Consider the following 17,373-nt stretch of genomic DNA (forward strand, 5'->3'; position numbering starts at 1 on the left):
TATGAAACCTACATCTGGGGAATCGGTATCTAGCAAGTCCCATATCTCGATGGCGTGTTTGGGTAGGGATCTAATGTTGCTTAGAAAGCCTTTCAGAGTGAGCTTAGGGGGGAGCCAGAGTGGGATTTCCTTGTGTTGATCTCTTTGGGGTCTGCTTTGGGCAGGGGTCTGGGGGGATGCGATTCTTTTTGTGCGGGGTGTGATTCGAGCTATGGTATCTACAGAGTGGGCATGAGAAGAACCCTTTGAGGCCTTGGAGTCGGGAAGTGCCCTTGATGTTGCGATGTTGAGAAGAGAGGAGGCAGCCTTCTCCAATAAGTGTGAGCTCTGACCTGGAGTTCGATAGTTTGGGAAGTGTTCAAATATTATATCAGTCTTAATTTGTGAACTTAGGTGCAGAATGCAGTCTTAGAAAAATCAGTTTTTGCAAACATACTTTTAACTATTTGTGCAAGAACCTATGTTATTTAGACTCTCTGAACCCCTTCTCCTGCATTTATCATGGTCAATAGTAATTTGTGATACTGTGCGCTAATTGCAGCAACACCATTTCTTCATGAGCCCAATCTGAGACTTTAAGTTCACTTACAATATATTTATTTGCACCAGTCCTGGGTGTAGAATATGGTTATTCCTATTTCTGCCGAGAAGGTTTATTACAAAAACAACAAGGTGATGGATGAAATGCTTGAACTATTCTCAGCCACTGGCAATCGCCTGGGGCCGTATGCCATTCCATCATTATTCAACCATCAAGCCACCTCAGTTTGGACCCAGCCATATCCAAATCAGGCTGGACCCTGCTCATTGTGGGAAAAGTCCGCCCAAACTGCTAGTTCAGGTCCCCCTTTAACTAGAACACAAGCAACTTAGAACTGGTTTCACCCTAGTTAGGGCTCTTCAGCCATGCATAGCTTGGTGCACACTGTGTCACTGGAACCCAGCTGTACTCTGCTGATGAGCCCATAACTTGAGGAAAACTTGTCCTGGGTTGCTTGTGTTCCAGTTCAGGGAGGACTTGGCTTGGCAGTTTGGGCTGGACTGTTCCTATTGGAGCCGGGTCAAAACTGATTTGCATGTCTCTTGGTGAAAACTAAAGTGGCATGGTGTGCAGAATAACAATGGATTGGGATGCGGTCCTGAGTGATTACTATTGGTTGAGATTAATTCAAGCATTCCAACCATCACTGTTTTGTATACTTGGAAAGTATAATATGCAGACAAGTGCTGTTCTGCTGGGTGATTTACTACCAATTTTAAGGACAGACATTTTTTTAAATTCGACTCACCTTACTTCGCTCAGACCTTCACAGCTAAGACCAGCATTAGGTATGAATTCATGAAAACTTTTATAGAGATTTCAAAGAAAGCAGTAAGCAAAATATGTAAATAACAGCCTAAAATTAATGATAGTCTGAAAATACGAGTCATTCTTCTTAACATGTGTGAATATTTAATACCGTGTATATATTTACACCCTCATTATGCATACACTTGAATAGGAAAATGCTAATTTACATTATAATTGCATAAAACTGATTCTGCAGAAATGCCTTTGTAAATTATCATTTGCAAATAAAAACAATGCCCATCGCATCTTGAAAACTTTCTGGAGCAGCAACACCGTTTGCGATATTTGAAAACTGCAAAACATAGTTATCTCAGCACTAAGCATGATCATTCCATATTGTAAATTGGCAAATGGGAATTCCTAGAATTCTAAATGACGTCAACAAATGGAAAATTGTATGTCTGAAAATGTATGGTATGGTAGGATGTATATGAACATGTTGACCACAAATTAAAGAAATAGATTGGGTGTGAAAATGTTGACCACAAGTTATACAACATCAAGAAAGAAATGTCTCATCATACACATCCATGTTTTGTTGATATTCCCATTTCAGCCTCTTTGTCTGCCCCATGTCTCATTTCTAGGACATGTTGAACCCCAGTTCTGCACTTTCAATTACCTCCGGTTAGATGCCATCTCTTATTTATCTCTGCCAGTGGTTTTCTTGATACATGGTTTCTTTGAGAACTGAGGGGCATATTAACAAGAACCTCGTTAAAATTATCGCCGTTTTAGCGGCAGGAAACTGCCGCTAAAATTGCCATAATGGGCTATGCAATATAGAATTCCAATAGAAGCCCAGGTTGGATGTCCTGCACATCTAACCTGGGCTTCTATTGGAACTATATAACGTAGATTAGCAAGCCCATTATGGCCATTTTAGCGGCAGTTTCCTGCCGCTAAAACGGCGATCATTTTAACGAGGTACTTGCTAATATGCCCCTTAGTTGAGAATAGACCGTACATTGTATTGATCACTTCATAATACACCACCCTCATTTTTCAGTAGGGAGAAATTGTTGATTTCTGTAAAACGGTCCACCCCAATTTTATTGGCCAATAGAACTGAGCTTGACAGGATGCTATGCAGATCGCAAGCATACACAGCATCTTACTGCTCTATGTACTGAATTAGTTTGGCAGTGAGGATGATTTTCTTTTATTTTTCCTGCCCAGTGGAGTGCCAAGCCAAACCTGATCAAGGGTCTGGCTTGGTTCTAAGAGCCTTTCACGATCGAGCCATGCAAATATTTGATATGTAATTCACGCAACAAGCATCATAAAAAAATGTGATAATGTCTATTCAAGTTTCAAAAATCTATGTCTTTAACATGCAGCAGCGATTCACTGCAGTTCATCATTTTGGATCATTGCATTGTGAGGCATTCAATGAAACATTTCTGCCCCCTGCCCTGACACTGATGCCATTAATGAACTAATAGCCAAGTAGTTTGTCATGTGTACTCTTTTTGTGGCCTAGATTCTAATTATACATGAAGCAACATTGTAGTCTATTAAATCAAAGACAGGAGGTTTTGTTTGACAGTGGACATCCCGAACTCAGTATTTGAAGGAGCTCTCAAATTGGATAATGAATACAAAAGGAGACTCAGGTCAATAAATATTTAGTGTAGGAATGCCTCTCTATATAGTGTACAACATGGAGTACACTGTGTAGAGAGTCCAGTGAATCCCATATAGGTGTGCAGAGGTAAAAGCAGATCATTCTAATGCTCTTTTTGTGGCAATGTGGCAATGTGGGCGAACAGTTAGGCTGATCAGAGGGTACTGCTAAGAGTTTGTTGTCACAGACAGAGGCAATAAATGAGACACACGCTCAAGAATAAGTCTGAGACAATTTGTAAAAATAAAGTTGAATGTTTATATATATATTTTAGAAACCACAAACTTCGTTCAACACCTAATAAATACTAATATATTATAAACTATAATAGTTCAAGAAGCAAATGCTTACTAGTTTTAAGCAACATCGTTCATTATCGTCAGGCAGATCCTGTTGCAGTCAAGTCGAAGAAAGGATTGGTTAGAATGGGATGCACTGGTGGCGGACCACCACCAAAACAGTTACCGTCACAGTCACTGTAAGCCAAGCATAGGATTAAATTGCAGAGTCCTGCCAACACATTTACCGTAGAGGTCGATGGGGCAACACTCTGCCATGCAGCCGCGGTCGGTAGGGGAGTACCTGCCGGGGCGGTGATGTGGGGAGGGGCAGGGTGTGGGTTAGTAATGTATGGATAATGGAGGTTTGCAGGTAAGTAAACATATAAATAAATCAAACTAATTTCATTGCGTGCACTGCATCCCCAAATGCAATGCAGTGTGCGTAACGAAATTCGGTTGATTTATTTAAATGTTTACTTACCTGCAAACCTCCATTATCCATACATTACTAACCCCCACCCTGCCCCTCCCCCTCCTCATGTCGTGGCCCCGGCAGGTACTCCCCTACCGACCGCGGCTGCTGCCATGGAGTTTTTCGCCCAGAGTTCAAGGGTAGTTCTACTCCAGCGAAGTCAGAGTTTTGGAAGTCCCAGGGCTCGGACACAGCAGGCTGTTCTAGGTTACCTGGATTGGGGAGGCCAGAGGTCTTGGGACACAGAGTTTGGTCTTCACCGTCAGCGTTCACCTTCAGGTGTGGTGGGGGCAGTTAGTCACGGTTAGGGGGGTCTTGCTCAAGTTGCTACTTTCAAGCACTCGACACTACCAGAAAGTGGGTACAGGCTCACAAGAACAGGGCTGGTTCCAGCACCGGTCACAGGTACTGTGCGGATCCCTCTAGTTGGTAGATGCATTAAAGGGGGTCGGTGACCAGACTGGTGAAAAACACGCTTTGGCTGCTGCAACTTTTGGATTGACAAGATGATCATTCTAGTCTTCACCGTGTGGCAGTGTTTACCGGTGGCATGCGAGGGACTAGTACTACTGGTGGTTGCACTTGGCAAAGGCTGGAAGGGCTCCAGGGTTCGTGGAGGCTGCACAGGGTGTTCAGGTAGGGATGGCAGACCACAGTTGTTGAGTTCTTTCACAGTTGGCAGGGTTTAGCGCCAGTTTCTTTTGCAGTTCCTTGATCAGCAACATGCCTTACTCCTTTGTCTTCTTTAGGTCTGTGGAATCCTATGGCAAGGTCTTGGGGAGCCACCTAAATACTAAATTTAGGGGGCATTGAAGAGGAACTAGGAAGTAGCCAATGGACTGCTTACCTGTAGGGTGACTACACCCTCTATATGCATACCCAATATGGGGAGTGGCATATCTCTGAGCCGGATAGGATTCAAAATGAAGGAAAGTTAAAAGTGGGGTCCACCTTGCTTGCCCCGCATTAGGGGTGGTGCATTCTGAAGGTGGGCACACATCTTAGTCTCACTCATTTTTCTGCCTTTCCTCTCGCCGAAAGTGGAGCAGGAAAGAGGGCTTGGTCTACCCTACTGTCAAGAGGATCCTGGGTTGGATTTCGATTCAGCCTTTTCTTTGAATCTTTCAGCCTAGGAAGGCCATCCTAGCATGGAGGAGCTGTGAAGCACCTTCGCCCAGAGCATGCTTTGTCTCTGTCCTCTGAGAGCACTGGCTCTCACCCCATGAGGTCAGAAACATGTCAGGTAGTGGCAAGCTGGCGAAAACAGGTCAGAAACCACACAAGTTCTTGGTAGATTTTTAGGTGACCCTCCAAAAGGTTCTCCTGTGTGAATTTAATAATAAATATATCACTGTCATCAGTGAGTATTTATTAAGACAAGATGATTGGTACCATATACCTTAGAAATTGGAGAAGCCTTTGTGGAGCGAGGAAACTCGTGTTGACGACCATCCCACCCATGTACACTTTATTGCTTTCCTGTTCACTTACAACACAGGATAGACTTGATATTGCAGGGGTGTATCTGCTCATGCTGATAGGCCCATACATAGGATATAGTGCACCCTGCCTAAGGGCTGAAGACCTATAGTTGGGGTGACCTATCTATATCATATGCAGTGCGTGGGAGGCATAGCATACAGGGCTGTGTGCCATGTTGATTCTTCGATTACCTGCTCCAGTATACATGCCCTATGAAACTAGGGACTTATAGGGTTATAGGTGTAAGCACACACAGAAAGAGGAAGTAATGAGGAGTAATTAAGATATTTCTCCTCGTTTTGCCGAACCTGAGAAGGCATATATTTTTGGGTTGTATGTCGTTACAATGAATTCCGTTGCAACGCATGCCTTTACCACGCATGCGTTACAACGGAATTCATTTTACACGCATCACCTTTACCACGAATATTCCTTTACCACGTATTGATTTACAACGATTTTCATTGTAAATGTATGCATGGTGAGGGCATACTCGTGTTTAAGGTTATATCTCTCCCCTTACATGACCCCCTGCCCCCACTCCTTATAATTACCCATGCCCTTAACCCTTAATCTTTTTTTTTAAACTAAAATTCCCCTTACCTTTTTAAGTCATCTCCTCTTCATCTTCATCTTCGTTGGTTACATTGGTCGTACGTCATAAAGAGGAAGCGGAAGTTTATTCCAACTTCCTCTCTAACGATGCCGATTGCTTCAGGTTTGGCACTTAAGGTATGTTTTTTTTTGGGGGGGAGACCCCCCCAACCCTTTTTTTAATCTCATGCTTGATTTTTTTATTTTTGGGGCGGAGACCCCCCAAACCCCCCCTTTCTTTTTTTGTATTTACCACAAATGCCTTTACTATATTTCTCGTAGTTAAGGTATGCGTGGTAAAGGCTGTCGTTGTAACCACGCATGCGTTGTAATGCATGCGTGGTAACTGTTTTCGTGGAAACGGCCGCGTTGTAGTGGCCGTTTCCCATATTTTTGGCTTATTACCATATCTACCAGTTCTGGTAAATTTAGAAATACATCAAAAACTATGGGAGATGAAACGCCTTCTCAGGGCAGAGTATTGCAAGGCACTGATTTGCGCTGCGTTTCCTTACTCCGGATTCATGGAGGCATTCAGGGCCACACAAAGTGACCTTGCATGGCTTCATAACTTACATGTAAGGTTTGTGTCGCTCTTGCACCACGTTGTGTGGCTCAAGAGCGTAGCAAACCGGCTCATAAGTAAGCCCCTAGTGGCTATCCAACAAAGCAACACCACAGCCACTGAGTTTATGAGATTGTAACATCTGAGAACAGCTTACAAGAGTGGCACATAGAGTGGAACATTTTGATAATCTCAAAGCACGTCTTCTATTGGCCAGGATAAGTGTGCAATAACATTGGGATGCACTTGTGTGCGGTATTACCTGACCTAGACCTGGCGTTTGTACTCTGTTGTGTTTTCAAACGTGTCAACTGAAACGCAATGAGCCTCTTTACTGTTGCCTGTAATGATGTTGACAGTATGAAGCATTCTAATCAGCACACCACCATAGCAGTACTTAAACAAGCAATGTCATAAAATATATTCTTGTAGAGGGTGTAATAAACCGGGGCACTGTACATAAACCCATAAGGAACAAGGCAGAGATTTTTAAGAAACATCATTAATTTTATAAGCTGCACAGTCCTCAACCAAGTGATTTAAAAGCCTAACCTCCAAAGTTTATACAAAGGTAACTTTCAATCCCCTGTGCGATCCATTCACATCCATTAATTGTTACAATACAAGATAGGTCTCTGTTGGTTGCCATTTCCTTAGCATTTGCAATGATCTTCTCAGCAGAGAGCACAGGACACCGCTGGGACTCATTTGACCCTGACTTTCACATTAATTTTGCTGTGCTGTGAAGAGCGAAGACAAAATCAATGCCCATCAGTGATTATTCAAGGTAACGTATCTAGTGCTATTGAATACCAATGACAATACAAAGCATTAAACTTATTTAAGATTTGCTCGCTTGACATGGCCATTTATTCCAGCTCTATTCCGCTTTTTTCCGCTTTTTTGTCTTGTATATGAGAATATCAAAATGAGGCATTTGCAGTATTCACATGCTTCTCAAAGCTGTGGAACAGTTCAGTGCTATTTTGTACTTTATTTTTTTCCTGCAATTTTTATATATTCATTGTTATTCTATGGCGCCACTTCACCAGCTGGTATTAGAGCACTTTGCTTGTAACATTAACTGCTTATACAGTATAAGCTTACCGCAACTGCGTTCGAAAATCTCCCAAACAGGGAGATTAGAAGGCTTCAATTAAAATAAATATGCAGTTCTTATGACAAGTAACTATTTAAATTACTATTTCGAATATTCAACTTTAATGCAAATGTAATGTCCAGGTACCAATAATGTAGTACTTGTCAATAATTAATTTAACCCACTGTTTTGTGTCTTTCTGACACATAGTCAACCATAATCTACTGTTGTAGTTTTGTGGCAATACTTAGCTCAAGTAATGATACTTATTGGAATTTCACCACACTGTGATGTTTTTGCATTCTATTTTGAGACTAAATAATGCCTCAGATTCAGTGAATAATTAGTGATTCATTGACAGCACATATTTTGAATTCTGCTGGGTCATGGTTCAAGGTATAACTGATTACTAAAGAAATAGAAGCAAGAAAAAAGAATGTACCTCATCTTGAACTATATCTGAAATGCAATGAATGAGCAGGACAATTGCGTGGAGGGTTTTTGAGGGGAAAGGAGTTATCCGCAGAAATTGAGAAAACATCGTACCCGAACTCTGCATTTTGAAGTGGAATATTCAAAGAATTTGGTCAAAAACTGAGGGGCTTATTTATGTCACAGCATCAGCAGCGTAAATAATGTGCTACGTTGCGCTATATTTACAAAGTGACACATGTAGGCAGATGCGTCACTTTGTTAACCCCTGTGCCACATTATACCTGCGTCTGCTATAATGTATGCAGGGTGGGCGGTCACCCACAAGAAAGCCTTGTAGAAATGGCACAGAGAAATCTATCAGATTTCTCTGCGCCACTTCTAGGACGCCACTGCGTCAAAACCTTACGCCTGCCTCAGGCAATGCTGGAGTTGTGTTATGCTTATGACACAACTCCAGTAATGCATGACTTTTGCGCCGACAGATATGTCAGGATTCCTGACACATCTGTTAATCCTCGCGACATGGAGGGCCGTACAGGAAATAGAGTGTATCCATGGTGTTGCAAGGAGGGCGCAGTGAAACGTTTGCCTAAATGAGGCCCTGAAGATATTCGAAAGCAGTTCTCAACTAAAATTCAGGAGATAGTCCTATAAAAATGAAGTATAAAATATTTTTCAAAAAATCAACCAGGTGATCACTATACAGCATAATTTTCAAACAGATGGGCAGAATAGCAATAGGGCTGGCAGGCAGTTCTGAAACATTCCAGTGCTGTTATGGTGTAACTAATAAGTTTCACATTCCCCAGGGGCACTATAGGAAAGTACATTGACCGGTATATACACTGAGCTGTCACTCATGCAGTACTTCCAGTCTACTATGTATTAATGATGTACTAGTATGCAATGCCTGTTGATTACATCTGATTCATGGGTGTTTGTCAGTATAATTTTTAACCCTAATATTTGTACACCGCTCTCCCATTGTTTCACATATTCCTTTGCTTTCCTAAACATCTCTCTAATCCATTGAATAGACTATGGGACCAAACAACACCGGTAACACTATGGGTAGAAGTTTACACACATTGTAAATCATCCTCCATGTCTAGCCTAAATCTGCCAAATGTAGTTTTACAAAGAACAGACAGAGCCCTCCACCTACTCTACAGAGAATTAGAAATAGGAAAAGAAACATGACATGAGCAAATTAACAGACACCTGACAGATATTACCACTGAAAACAAATAAATAGAGCTCACACCAGTTGCTCTGCCCTCTTGCCTTTTCAGTGTAAGATGTTGTGGGTGTCTGAAATCAGCTACGGTTGTGTTGCGTCTGCTTTTGCATTGGTATTTGCGTCACTGTTGGGACATGCAATGCATTTTGATGTGTGCAGAGTAGTGTTAGCTAGGACATGAACCACATTTTTTTTATAGTTAATTGGAACTTTTTATATCTGTAAATATCCAACTATGTGCATCTATTTGTTTACACTGTTACAATGTGTTTAATACTGATGCCTGTAATATAAACATTTATGTGACTATTTTTTACATTCTTTTTTATATTTTTTCCACGTTTTCAATGTGATTTGTATAAGTTTCTGCAATGTATGAAGTTATATGACCTATTTATGTGGGATGTGTTTTGGTGTAGGTCTTTGTGCTGGTAGTCTTATGTCTTGCTTCCATTGATTTAAATATAATCCCCTTGTGGAACCCATCACCATGTGTGTGGCTTACTCCATAGCTTGGTTTGAATACATTTGAACCTATTTGGGTTGCAGCACTAATGGCATAGATGTGGATACTACTTTACTGAACTGCAACTGACTATTTGTATATGCATGGCTCCCTCTTTCCTTGTCCTTAGTTTTCCCTTTCCTTATCCCACATTGCATTAGATATTCCCCAGTTTCCAACCATTAATTAAAGGAAAGTGTCTCTCTGCATGCATATAGGAATATGAATTTATAAAGAGAACACTGTTGAAGGCCATTGTGATTTGACAATAGGTACCCAGGCCAACAAAGTAAAGCAAGGTGACAATTGAAGGGATGGGTCTTTTGCAACTTTTGTAAATAGAGAAGGGACGAATGCTGTCAAATAGAGATTAGGATCAATTTATATATGATCACTTCATAGCAGGTAAAAGCTTAATGCCCTCTCTTCTCTTTTTATTTTTTGGGTGTTTCAAATCTGGCGATTCTGATGCTGCGGGACTTGATATATCTACTGGTGATCTTTATTTTGGATTCTTCTTACAGTCAGCTGCTTGAAGAGTCCTCTACGCAAATTATATGACCGGGTTTGTATGCCTTGAGTTCAGGTAAGGGAAGGCATTGTATTTTTTAATGATTGGTGTGATTCTGTTGAAAAGGCAGCTGTAGCAAAAATAGAGCTCTTCAAGGGAGTGAAGTGACACTAAGCGATATGGATGAACATGGTATTCACTCCATTATTATAGTAGAGAAGCAATTGTGAAAATGTCATTAATGAAGAGGCACTTACGTAGTAAAGCAGAGATAATTGGAATCAAGCTGTTTTGGTCATGTGTGCCATGTTGGACCTGCAGATGAGGTTAATGTCTGTTAAAGTGATTTAGCACTGACTGTTAAAGGTGATTTGAGGCTTTCAACATTTATTACTAAAAGCTAGCACTATTCCTACTCATATTAGTGATGAGCTCCCATTCTCTCATTGTTGGGCTGATCTTGAGATAAGAACTCTTGAATCTTGGTGAGGCAGTCCTTCAAGCTGTTAATGTCAGAAACAGCACCATCTATGTACAAATGGATATTGATAGGGCACCAAGTCACAATAAATATAGATTGACTTTCACAGGCAATAGTGTAGCGACTTTAGAAACATCACATGTTACCGAGCAGTTATCAGACCTGGAAGAATTCATCTGGATGACCTGTGCACGGGGATACTAACTGGATCACTGAAAGCCATTATGAAGGCAGGGAATTGCAATGACAACAAGTTGGACAGGGTGCTTGATTGTGTTTAATGCAGCACAGTTCAAGCAGTATGAAGAACAGCTGCCAAGATTTTCCGTGATCCGAAATAATTTATCAACCATTTGATTGACCTGATATTACTCTTGTAGCCTTGAAATAGGCTGTTGCTTTAGGTTTACTTTTTCAAGTAACTGGTTGATAACGTGTTTCTCAAGGGTCTTCTTTGGAAACGGAAGGTGGATGATTGGGTGGTAACTTATATGGATATCATGGTCTTGACTAGGCTGCTCCAGGATAAGCAGGATCTGTTTGGTCCTAAGGGAAGCCAGGAATATTACTCAAAAGAGGGACACATGTCAAAGCTTCATTACCATGACATCCAGGTTTTCTGCGGCATTGATGCTGATTAGCCCACAACAAAGTAGATTGTATTCAGGGTTGATACTATTACTACACACTGACTGCAACCGCATTGGCAAGAGGGGGTTGGGGAATGGGAAGAAAAGAAAAAGAAAGCAACACAGATTTTCCATTCTCTTCATCAAGTGATCACTTCTCCTTTGCATTGGGTACTCCCTGGACTTTTAATCAACTTAACCCTCCGAGATTACCAGCCAAATAATGGGTCAACTTTTGAAACAAACCTATTTACAGTTATCACCTTTATACGGCTTCTCTTAATTACACTACAGTGCACTAGTCGTTTCTTACAAAGCTTCTCACCAGTTATACTAAAATGTTTTGTTACAGGTCTTTAAAATTGTACACACAATATTACTCTTTCCTAATTTGATTCTTGAAAAATCTCAGTAAATGTGTTTTCAGTCGGTAACCTCTTCAGACCTACGCCAGGTAATAGGCCTTTTCTGAAGAACAAAACATTCTACTGTTTTTCAAACAAACAGTCAAGCAGCCTTTCAAAGTTTGATTAGATGCAAAAAATGAGGTACAAGCTGTTTGAAGTTTCAAAGAATACAATACTTTACCCATGAAAACATGTATTTTTCTGTTTGTATTTTTCTAATGTTGCCGTTGGTTGTGAAATGCATTGATATATCACATGCCCCACATGAATTTGTGTAGGCTGCCAAGAAGAATTCATCATCCAGAACTTTCTCCAGGTTGAAGTTCTCCCGAGTTGTTAAAGCCAAGCCTCTGCAGAGCTGGGTGTATTATTTATCCTACCACGGCCAAGGTGGCCGCTGAGATTTGCGATGAGAGCACTACTGAGAGTTCGAACAATATTTTTTTTAATGGAATCTTGTTTGCACCACAGAGGCTTTCACTAAACACCAACTGGCTCTCCCACTTGTGCAATAGCATTGTTGATGTAAAAAAGGTGGTACTATTTCAACGGAAATCTATGGGGAGAACCTTTGGGACTCGTAATTAAACAGAATGATGAAAGGTCAAAGGGAGGGGTACCATTGAATTAGGTCAAAAGGGCTAGTCTCAGAGGATTATCAGGCAGTCAAGGAAGGGAGTATCCAACACCAGAATATTGCTGTTGGGGATTGTGGGAGGAGTATTTTGGGGAATTCAGCTGGAGAGCTGGTTTTAGACATGATGACATTTTTATAGGCCCTGAGAAGGATACATTGACAGTTCTGAACTGGGGCATGTGAGTTTCACTGTTGATGTCTTTCATTTTTGGAGATCAAATCATGGCTTCTTCATACCAGGTAAGTGAAAAGAATACTCAAGTGGTCTGTGAAGATGATGCACAGGGAGGGAGGCACTAGCAAATGGATCAAGGTGAAACTAAGTGCAAAAAAAGGTAAAGTGCTACAAAGTCTGCTTAGAAGTACTGTCACGAGGGGGAGGAGCCAAGCTAGTGATCGTAATGGCCGCTTAGGCTTTCAGCTCCGCCGACCTTCTTATCCTGCACACTCTTCCTGCAACTTATCCTGAACCCGAGCCACAACTTTGTTACGGAGAAATGATGCTGCCTCCGGTAGTGTGCTCCCGAGATTTCTACCAGCTGTAGAACCGGAGAAATGTCCTCGTTCAGTCTCCGGCCCCAAACAGCCATGGAACCGGGGCTTTGGGTGAGTGGGACGGCCAGCCCCTGACGTAACCACAGCGGCCATCTGCTGCGGAGTGGAGTCATCCTGCCGGAACGAGTGGATTGCATTAATCACCTTTGCCGCAATTATCCAGCTCACCTAGCGGGTCGAGTGCTTGCATTACACCGTGGACCCGGGCGCTCATATTTCATCTTTTTCCTACCCGTGTGCCGCTCGGACATTCTTTCTCTTTCTCCCGATGTTGTGGTGGGAGACATTTTGGACATCACGTGAGCTATGCCTGGGCACTGAGGACTCTAGTTGGCGATAGCCGTCCTGGCGTTTGTCGAGTCTGCTTCCACGCTAATGTATGCAACGCCATGGAGACTGCCACTCCTTTGGTCACGGCTCGACTGGATTTATGTGGGCGACAGGATGGTGACCGGCTGGACGCTCTGGAGAGCAACGTCCTGTCTGCTGCAGCCGGCCGGGGAGCTACCTGTGAGGAGGAATGCTGCGGCTCATGACTACGGGGCAACGCCAGAGATCGGGGATGTTATGGCGGCTCTTGATGCCCTTCTTGTCGCCCTGGATTGCACCGCCCGCGACCTGGGGAAAAGATTAGACGCCATGACTCGAGTTCCGGGACGCGCTGTACGGGATTGTTCTCGGGTGCAGGGCACTGGGCCACACCTTGCACCAGAGCGGAGTGTATTGATTGCTCCGGCGGACATGGTGATGTTGAGGTACCAGGACCACACAATGGCTACTGGGCTGATTGCTGCCGGTAAGGAGGGGTCCGGAGACTTTGGACCTGCACCGTGGGTGGAGATTCGGCTCCGAATGCTGCCTCTGATATTCCAGCTGTGGATCGATGGGGTGGCCCTCCCTCTTCTCCCGGAATTGGTATTACTGAGCCAGATAACATGCACTGGGGACTTACGGTCATACATGGAACTTTCCCACACTGACTTTGATTATACATTGTTGTTTCCAACCGGCTTTCAGGGGCAGTCCAACGGATTATCCTGGTCACCATGGTCTCCCAAACCACCTAAAATGGCGTCTGGCCAGCTGAACTCAGCGTGTACAATTGATCGCATGGGCCAGGGCTGAGGATGTTTCGGTGCTTTCTGGTGTTTGTTTGGCTGGTGACAAAGTGGGACATGCATTATAATGAGTATAACGACTAGCGTCATGTGGCACTATATGACTTGCATTACTATATGTTACTTGATTATTAATCCCGAGTTTGATGACTACCGGGGGGGGGGCTTGTAGTTTGTAGAGGGGAGAGGCCGAGAGCCTGTTCGACAGCTCTCCTCCATGATTCTTTTTTTCCCATTTCCTTTTCTACTTATATGTAGGTTTAACAGTCCTGGGCTCGGGGGGGTCGGTGGCTGGGAGTTCGTATAGTGATTTCTTTTCCTCCTCCGTCTTTATTACTTCTCTTCTTGCTATATCTTGGGTCTCCTATTTTCCTCTCTATTCTATTTCCTCTCTCTTCTGTATTTTGGGTTTAGATACTGGGCAACAGGCACGCTGTTAGGGGGGGTAGGCCGTAGCCATCTACAGGTGTGCGGGGTGGGGGGTTGGGGGTAGGGGTTTATTATTTTTTCCTATTTTGTTTCTATGGCCCTTTTTCCTTCGCTCTTTTGGTTCTCCTTTCTCTTTCTTCTTTTTTCGGATTTGGGATCAGTTTATTGGATTATTCCCTGAGTTTTCATTGATTTGTTGTAATCTGTGCCTTAACTGTTGCTGCATTATTGGTGTAACTGGGCGGGCGTCCAATCGATGCTCGTAGTAATTGTATGCACGTATATCCTGACTCCCTGATGCGGGACCCATGTCTTATTTGTGATTGTCTCATTATGCAGGACTTATTAGTCTGGCTCGCCCATTGTATGACTATACCTTACGGTTAGGCACCTGATACCCATATTTCTTTATGTTATATTGAAGTTTTTTACGTTCTTGATGTCATCCTGATTTAAAAGTAAAATTGAACCTCACCTATCCGGAAATATGAACGATGTGTGCCATGCTACTATGTCTTTAATTTGCTGCCGTGCCCCCGGGATGTTCGGCTAAATAGCGGTGTACACTTTCACATAAATAAAGGTTTTAAAAAAAAAAAGAAGTACTGTCACATAGACAGGTGCAAATAGCTGCAAATAGCTGCAAGACTGTATTGTCCTAAGGGAAAAAACAATTGAATATAATTTGAGGGTTGTAATCAGATAGCTCTGCTATATCCTACATTGACATCATTCGATCCTAGAACATCATTCCATGCAGTATGTATTCCTTGCCTCTAGATCAGGGCATTTTCCATGGATATTTGTTTCAGTATTCTATCCCAATTCCATCACACTCTCTATGTAGTCATAAACTCCAGACCAATAGGGCAGCAGAGGGTGCTCCTAAACATGTGAAGTCGAACAGTCTCTCTCTTCCTGCCACTGTGGCATGCATCAGCCACGATGAGAAACAGCCTATGTGACCTACTAGGTGTCAAGTAGGTGAGGAGCAGCATGTTGAACTATAGGAATCTATATCTAGTATTTTTCACCACTGTTCTAGGGTATATTAACAGGCTCTCCCACTCCTTGTCAGTCTAGTCTCCCTTCACATGACCTGACAAAAGCCCTCACAGTGCTGCCAACTGTACTTTTGTCATGTATATAGATGCCTGATATAACTTTGTGACTGCTATTGGGGAAGTGTCCAGGCTCCGTACCATCACCAGCACCTCATGTGTAGTTGGGTATGCACCCTCAAAACCCACACAGTTTGTATTTGATCCAGTGCTGGGCCACCCCCCTTACCATTTGTTATTCAATAGAACTTTTTCACTGACTGAGAGATAAAGGGAGTTAGCATTTAATTTAACAAATTGAATTTACTGTGTAATACATTTGGCAACATAATAAGGACCAGAAATCCGGTACTATAAGTTAGAGGATTTATTACAAGTTAGCAGTCAAGTTAAGGTAAATGAATCTCAGTACCATGCTGTAAAGATACAGTATAACAACTGGATAACTCTACCTCTTCAGGTGTACCAGAATAAGGCAAAAAAGAATTTCAGTTACAGCAATACAGAAAATGAATAACAGAATTTGATGCTCAGAGAAGAATTTCTGATTCTCTCTTCTATACATGAATATAGTCAAAAATCATCTAATTGTAAAGTCTAAACTAAGAGGATGGTTTAAACCTAAAGGCATCTAAAAAGAAGATGCAGGGAAGAGACGAAACGTGTCAGCATTTCAAAAGATTCGTCAAGAGACTTCCTGGGATTGGAGCATAATTGTTAGCCTAAGCAACACTTAGGACAAAGTCAAAAGGGGAAGACATAAAGATATACACTTCTCAAAGTCCAAAGGAAAAGTGGGCAACAATGACCTGTGAGAACACCAATTATTTCCACACAAATCCTCTGAGTAACACCCCTTGTTTATGCCATCCAAGGCTCCATTGCCCTTTCCCTTCTCACGTTATGAACTTAAACATGAACAAATTCTCTCAGGCCAGTCCTGAGAATCACATTGTCCTTGGTCACCTGCGACTCCTTGCAATATTACTGAATGGAAACTGTCAGTTAACACTCTTGCTCTCCATGTGCTTTGGCAAGGCCTTCTTTTCTCTATTGCTAATACACTGTTACATCTATTCTCAATTAACAAAACATAGGGATGCACCTGCGAGGAAAAAACACACAAGCATGAAATGAATGAATAAATGAATTCATTTAAATTTTTCTAAAGTGAGCAAATGCCATGGGTTGGCTTGGCGCTAGAATCCTGAGACCAACCATCGAGGAACTTTGGAGTTGAAAATATGAGGAAAACCGCCATGATTTCAGCTATTTCCGAAAGCCGGAAAGATTCAGCTGACTTTTGAGATAAAAATGAAATGCATTCCATAGACGGTAAATGGTCTATACAAAGCTGCGGACACCCCAGGAAAATGTCTTTATCTGGGGTACAGAAACCGAATATAAGGCAGCCAATCTCACACTTTTATTTGGTTAATACCACCTGAATTTACTTGGAAGATAGTGAGCTCCTGTACTGTGCTGGGGTTGTGTATCAGGAAGAGTGCCTTGAATGCGACCAATGACAATCTACAAGGGCATCAGATTTATGATTAGGTCGTTTTTTGAGAAGGCAGGCAGCTGCATTCTGCAGCTTCTGAAGCTTTTTGAGTGCCCGTTGTTTAATGCCCATAGAAATGGCATTAAACTAATCAATCCTAGATAGGAGTAGTGCAAAGACCACAGGGTTTTGAAGCTGGACAGGAATGAAAGGCCTTCCTTAGAGACTTCAGCATCAAGAAACAAGAAGATGTCAATGTGTTAATTTGTTCCCTTAAGGACAGTTCTACATTAAAAATGACTCCAAGATTTCTTATCTTGGTGACTGGGTCAAAAAGAGAGCCAAAAGCCTTCAGCCACCATGAGAAGTTACGAAAAATGTTTCAACATACGG

This window comes from Lissotriton helveticus, chromosome 12, assembly GCF_964261635.1.
Source record: "Lissotriton helveticus chromosome 12, aLisHel1.1, whole genome shotgun sequence".
Lineage (NCBI taxonomy): Eukaryota > Metazoa > Chordata > Amphibia > Caudata > Salamandridae > Lissotriton > Lissotriton helveticus.